General features: G+C 48.6%; 1 pseudogene; it reads left to right on the top strand.

The window, feature by feature from the left end:
• Positions 1-3,306: 3,306 nt before the first annotated feature.
• On the top strand, positions 3,307-6,373 carry LOC119321894 (annotated as a pseudogene).
• Positions 6,374-7,104: the final 731 nt, after the last annotated feature.

The raw sequence follows: 7,104 nt of genomic DNA on the forward strand, positions 1-7,104 counted from the left end.
CGGGCGACGAGGGAGGAGGGCCGGCGCGGGGGAGGGCGACCAGCGGGGGAGGAGGGCCCGCGCGGGGGAGGACGACCGACATAGGACACGGGGCGACGGCCTGAGCGGGGGATTGAGGGGCGCGTGAGTGTGAGCGTGTGAGTGTGAGAGTGAGTGAGAGAGAGGGGCGCGCGCGGGGGCCGGAGGGAGGAAGCAGAGGTGGGCTTAGCAACAGCGTGGGGGAGGAGGCCCAGCGCTATAGCTAAAGCTGCAACAGGGGGCCGAATGCGTGGCCCACTAACAGAAGCGCTGGCCTGGAAAACACGCGCTACTGCTAACGTGCGCTTGCAGCGCTGGTTTTGGCCGGCGCTACTGCTAAGTAGCAGTAGCGTGGGGTATATAACCAACGCTACTGCTAAATGTCTACTTATAAGTATTTTCCTAGTAGTGAAGTGGCGAATCTAGCATGACAATAGAGGGTAGGCTATACCAAGCAACCCACGTACGAAGCGGTTCCTCATTCTGTTGTGAAAGGGCGAAAAGGAGGCGACACTGTTCCCAAAATCCGCTGCGGCCAGACCGGTGGTTCCCTCCCTTTCCGTCTGTGGCTCTGGCGGCGAGAGAGTGAGGGAACTCCAGATGTGAGGCCCCAGCATATAGAAAGTAGGGTAGTGGTCTTGGAGGCGTCGTTGAGTTGGGGATGACGGTTTTGGAATAAGTGTGCCGGCCCTCGATCCCCTTCCCAACCAAGCTTTGGGCAGAGTTGGCTAGTGGCTAGAGTTGTGTGTTCTCGGATTTTGTCGATCTGGTAAGTCTTGGTGCTCCGAGCATGGTTGGTGTGGCCTAGGCGGCGACCTGCTTGGTGAGTTCTTGTTCCCTGTCTTCTTCTTCTTTGTCGCATTGAGGTGGGCTCTTGCTTTGCTGTGGAGGTTCTGCGGGTGGTGCAACGTTGCTACGACGGTTGGCGTCGGCTGGTGCGGCTGTGTGTACAGGAGTTTCAAGCGTTCAGATCTGATCGATTCGTCGGGGTGCTGGTCCTTTGGGCCTAAGCTCATTGACTTCCCATCTACCATGGAGGATTTCTGGCGAATATGCGAAGCGGCAACGGCGGCGACACACCAGCGATTCATTATGGCGAGATTGGTTGTGTGGCTCCCTAGGGTCCTCGTTGTAAATTTTCTTCTTTATGGGGTGCTGATTGTAATTGGCTGGACTTCTTAATAGATATGATGGCTTGTTCGCAAAAAAAAAAAAAGAGATAGGCTCAAAACACCAACTGGTGTATGTAGAACATCTCAATATAGTTTTTAAGTGAAATAGTTAGCTGATTAAGTAGTAGTATCATTTTTGGAGGATAAGCTTAAGCCTGTCTAGTAGAATTGTCACCAGGTGAAGGTACGGTAAAATTGCCCCTGCTGTGTATCATTCCATTATACGTTGAGATTTATGCAAGTCAAAAAATGATGAAAATGTTAATTGCATAGTGAGTGTAACACATGTAGTAAATGATGTGGCAAGTAATTAAAAAGAAGTACACAAATATGTTACAATCACATTACGCTTCTTAATAAAAAAAGACTCTACAAATTAATAATTAAAAAAATATCATCACATATATGACACTATCCACTATGAAAATATTACTCCATCCGTTCCTAAATATAAGTCTTTTTAGAGATTTCAATATAAACTGATATGGATGTATATAAACATATTTTAGAGTATAGATTCATTATTTTGCTCCGTGTATAGTCCACATTAAAATTTCTAAAAAGACAACAGATGGACCAGCCTAAGGCTATTGACAAATTGACGATAGTAAGGCCGATAATTATTTCGAAGCCGGACAGACACATAGTCGCTCCTAGAAACTAAAATTAGAAAATTTCGAGGACATAATATAGCAAGACAGCGATCCACTTTGACGCTCTATATGATACCTTTGATTTTGTGCTATGTTTGGTTAAAGACAAGATAAATGGATAACGTACGTGTGGGGACTTGGTCCAGGACGTCGATCTACTAATTTACAGCATCCGATTGTGCCACTAAGATCTAAATATCTCATGTCAACCAACCCGTCAATACCATCACGGATCAGCCTAGTAGAAGAAAAAACATCGGTTATTGAGCAACACCTACGCGTTTCTTACGCGGAGGAAGCAGTGTGACGAACATGATAATCGTCTCAATAATCCTACAGCTACGTACCTTTACTGGACTGCCAAGGAACCTTCCAACAAATTCTCTCCCCCCTTAAATTTCACAGGTAATGCTAGACCTATGTAATAAGATTAGCTACGGGTTTAACGTAAAAGGAAACATGGACAGTTAGGATTGGAGGATTAGGGGGTGAAGGCCCCCATCTAGTTCTGGCCATGGGAAGCCCGGCCCAAAAAGCCCGATCCGGCCGGCCCGACGCTGCCCCCGGGCCGGGCTCGGGCCTAGTTTTTGAGCCCGAAGGCCGGGCCGGGCCGGGCCCGGGCCCGTCATTTTTGCCATTTTCCGAAGGTCGGGCCGGGCCGGCCCGAAGCCCGACGGGCTTTTACGTGCTCGGGCCGGGCTCGGGCCCAGAAACACAGGCCCGATGGCCGGGACGGCCCGGGCCCGGGCCTGAGTTTTCTGTGTCGGGCTTGGCTAGGCCCGGCCCGAAGCCCACCCCGGCCCGAGGTTTGGCCAGGTATACCCCCATCCCATGAAAATTAGGATGGCAGAGAGATTTACTCCCTCCGTTTTTCTAAATATTTGTCTTTCTAGAGATTTCAACAAGTGACTATCACATACGGATGTATATAGACATATTTTAGAGCGTAGATTCACTTATTGTGCTTCGTATGTAATCAATTGTTGAAATCTTTAGAAAGACAAATATTTAGGAACGGAGGGAGTAGTTAGGAAGTTTGCGCAACTTTTCGTAGTGTGTTTTGTTGATGGAGCATTATTGGAATTTGACCGTGGTGGGGGCCATTCTCTCCCCTATTTTTCCAATCAAAAATTGCCAAGTGGTGCTCGTCCGTAAAACCTACTCCTTCTATTCCGATTTACTCGTCGTGGTTTTAGTTCAAATAGGTAGTAGTACCTCATTCGTGGTGTAGCAATGCTGTAATCGTCCTATAAGCATGCACATCCTTTTGTCTCCCTACGTACGTACGCATGCATTGCTGTGCATGTACGTATGGTTTCCAAGTTGCCAATATATGTATCACATACGTGCGTGTACTGCAAAGTCAGCTAGGAGGCCCGTTCCAAGTTGCGTGGCTGGGTCCCGGAGCTCTATATAAGCAAGGTGTGCAAGGATTGTAGAGATGCAACTAACCAGCTCCAACAATGGCCGGCTCTCAGAGGGAGAGAAGCAAGGACCGATCCGCTAAGAAGCTGTTGCTTCTCCTGCTGTGCGGCTACCATTCTGTGGTTGCTCGTGCGTGGAATAATCCACATGGCTATAAGGTTGCCGGCAGGGCGGAGCCCATTGGGCCGACCCGTATGCACAGGAATACGGGTGAAAAAAATCGCTAGCAGTACCTATTAAGTAATAAAGCCCAGTGCATCAGGGTGGCCCAAGAGCTGTGCATCAGGGTCAGCCCGTTTCAGCCAGGCCGCCGCACTGGCCCAACGCAGGAGGACACACGTGCGGGCGTGTACGCACGCCGGTTCGCTTGCGGATCCATCTCTCTCACGTACTCCATTAGTTTTCTCTAAAAAAAGACCTCTTCACGTAGTGACGTACGCAAGCCTAATAGATCCACCTTTTTCCCCATTATATAACAAGACTAATCGATCCATGATGGATTTATGTGGACGCGTACCATACTCCATACGCCCCCTGCGTATCGCCATCCCGTACACATGCGGGAGATCGGCAGCGGCCGGACGCCACACAGGCTGGGTCCTCACACGGTGACGACGCGACGCACGCGAGCGACGCTGCACGGCATCGGCCGGTCCGGCTCTCGGTAATTTTCGCATCATTTCCAAATTCCAATCTTGAATCTTTGTCTCTATGTGCGTCCATATAGGATAGATTACAAAAGCCACAATTGTGGTTGCACCTTTGTCTTGCTTTTCCTAATTTTGTTTACAAACTGCAACAATCATGTATAAATTTGTAGCAAATACAATAAATGACTATGTTATAGCAAAAACATGGGGCATTTTCTAGGGTTATAACTTTTAATTAGATTATATTTTTTGTCTATAGAAGTCTTCATGTCTCATTTGTAATTTGTATTTGTCAAATACAATACCATGCCTAAGTTTCTCTCAAAAGAAAAGCAGCAATATGTCCCAGAAGACATAAATTGGGAAGAGGAGGTTCAATATGATCCGGGCAATCATCTCAATGATGATAGTTTGAGTGATGATGTTATTTTTATGTGGAGAAGGAAGAAATGAAAAAAGGTCACCAATACTTAAGTGGTTGAGTATTTCATGGCTTGGAGGAATAGAACCTACTAAAGGTAATTTCCAGTTTTTAGCCATCTAAGTATTTTCATTTGGGCATTTTATTATGTTCTACTGAACCATGTAGTCCAACGCTGTATTTTGGAATTTGGAAATGCAAGTCCTTTTCAAGTAATTGTGTCCATTGTTTTATCATTATAGTAAACATTTGATGGCTACATTTTTATTTTTACAAATCGCCTTCTATTATATCCAATAATGTATGCTAGAACCTATGACACACACCTTTAGTCAATACATCCTTGCTTGAAAATTTTATGCCTTGTTAAAGTGGTGCATCGGGTAACATTTGCTCCAGCTCCGCCTTGCCGCCATCGGCTCATGGAAGGCTGAAGCCGTTTGCTCAGGTACTGCATTCTATCTAGGATATGAGACTGAGATTGAGACTAGATTTCAGTGGGCTGAGACTTAACGAAGTCTCAGTCAGGTAACATAACATGTAAAAAAAAACTAAAAATAATTTGTTGAATGAATCTCAATATAAGATCTATGAATATTGGATCGACTGAGACATAACCAAGTCTTAGTTGATTGAGATTTAACGTTCTATATATTCATGATTGTACTGAACATGCAGTTCCGGCTACAAGTACAATTAGCTATCGTCGATCCTGTGCAGTTTTTACTGTTTGTTAATTTTGCAGTAACGCCATCGTCATCCAGTGGAGCTACGGTGCCGCTAAACCACCGGCATGGCCCGTGCTCGCCGGCACCATCCGCAAAGGCGCCAACCATCCTCGAGCTGCTCCAGCATGACCAACTCCGAGCCAAGTACATCAAACAGAAGTTTTCTGGAAGCGCCGGGCTCCAGCCGTTGGACCTTACCGTGCCGACCACCCTAGGGTCGGCCCTGGACACGCTGGAGTATGTCATCACCGTCGGCATCGGCTCCCCGGCGGTGACCCAGACCATGATGATCGACACCGGCAGCGACGTGTCGTGGGTGCGCTGCAACTCCACGGACGGGGTGACGCTCTTCGATCCCAGCAAGTCGACCACGTACGCCCCGTTCTCCTGCAGCTCCGCGGCGTGCGCACAGCTCGGCACCCAAGGCAACAACTGCTCAAGCTCAGGGTGCCAGTACAGCGTCCAGTACTTCGATGGCTCGAACACCACCGGGACGTACGGCTCCGACACGCTGGCGCTGAGCGACGCCGACACTGTCACAGACTTCCACTTCGGTTGCAGCTACCATGAGGAGGACATGGACGAGGAAAAATTCGACGGGCTCATGGGGCTCGGCGGCGACGTGCCGTCTCTCGTGTCGCAGACGGCGGCAACGTACGGCAAGTCCTTCTCGTACTGCCTCCCGCCGACAAATAGCACGTCCGGGTTTCTCACGTTCGGCGCGCCGAACGGGACGTCTGGCTTCGTGACGACGCCGATGCTCAGATACACACAGGCGCCGACATTCTACGGCGTGCTCCTCAAGGACATATCCGCGGGGGGAAGGCCGCTCAGAATACAGTCCTCCGTTTTCTCCGGCGGTTCGGTGATGGACTCGGGCACTGTCATCACGTGGCTACCAAGGAGGGCCTACTCGGCGCTCTCGTCGGCGTTCAGATCCGGCATGACGCGGTACACGCGGGCGGCGCCCGTCGGCATCCTGGACAATTGCTACGACTTCACCGCTCTGTCCCGACCGTCGAGCTGGTGTTCGACGGCCGCGCGGTCATGGACCTCGATTTTAACGGGATCATGATCGAACACTGCCTGGCGTTCGCTGCCACCAGCGACGAAAGCTTCATCGGCAACGTGCAGCAGCGGACGTTCGAGGTGCTGCACGACGTCGGCCAGGGCGTCTTCGGCTTCCGGTCAGGCGCGTGCTGATCGTTTTCGGCGACAGGCGCGCGTGTTTGCCATGCAAGGGACACGAAGGCGAAGGGCTCGTTCGAATTTCGGGTGCAGAATAATGTTGGATTGATGCTTTCGATTGGCAGGGATCTTAGATTATACTAGGAACAAAAATATGTCCAATCCAAACAAAATTGAGTCACATCAGAGTGCGTCCAAGCAAGCTCTAAGTGGCTCAAATTTGTCAACGTTTTGCGACAGCAACATGACGCTATGTTTTGCGCATATAGCCCGGGCTCATCTGCAGTGAACAGCAAATACAAAAAAAATACTAAAAAAAATCGAATTTTGTCTGGATGGAAGATGTTTCATGGCGTGAGGTCCATGCTAAATTTCACCTCGTTCGGACATCTAACTAGCTCTTAGCAATAAAAACAAAATCGGTCCGAATGGTATATGAGTAGTATACTGTTTCACATACCTTAAATTTGTGTTTTTTGTTGACATCTACTCGAATGCCCAAACGATCTAAAATTTGGAATGGATCTCACGCACTGAAACATTTTCCATGGAAAATATCAGATTTTTTTGAATTTTTCTAATAACTTTTTTATTATACTGTCCATGGTGGGAGCAGATATGCTCTGGAGCCAAGCGAATAACTCAAAACGGTGTCCGGGCTCATCTATACCCGTGAACAGTAAAATAAAAAAATAGCAGAAAATTTAAAAATCTGAAATTTTTGGCATGCAAAATGCTTGAGTGCGCAGGTGCTTGCAAAAACCAACGGGCGTCCAAGTAGACGAAGGACCTGCACGAGCTGTACGCCATGTCGAGGAGTCGGAAGGCCCAACAGAGAAGGACTCGACG

The sequence above is a fragment of the Triticum dicoccoides genome, chromosome 6B (assembly GCF_002162155.2).
Source record: "Triticum dicoccoides isolate Atlit2015 ecotype Zavitan chromosome 6B, WEW_v2.0, whole genome shotgun sequence".
Lineage (NCBI taxonomy): Eukaryota > Viridiplantae > Streptophyta > Magnoliopsida > Poales > Poaceae > Triticum > Triticum dicoccoides.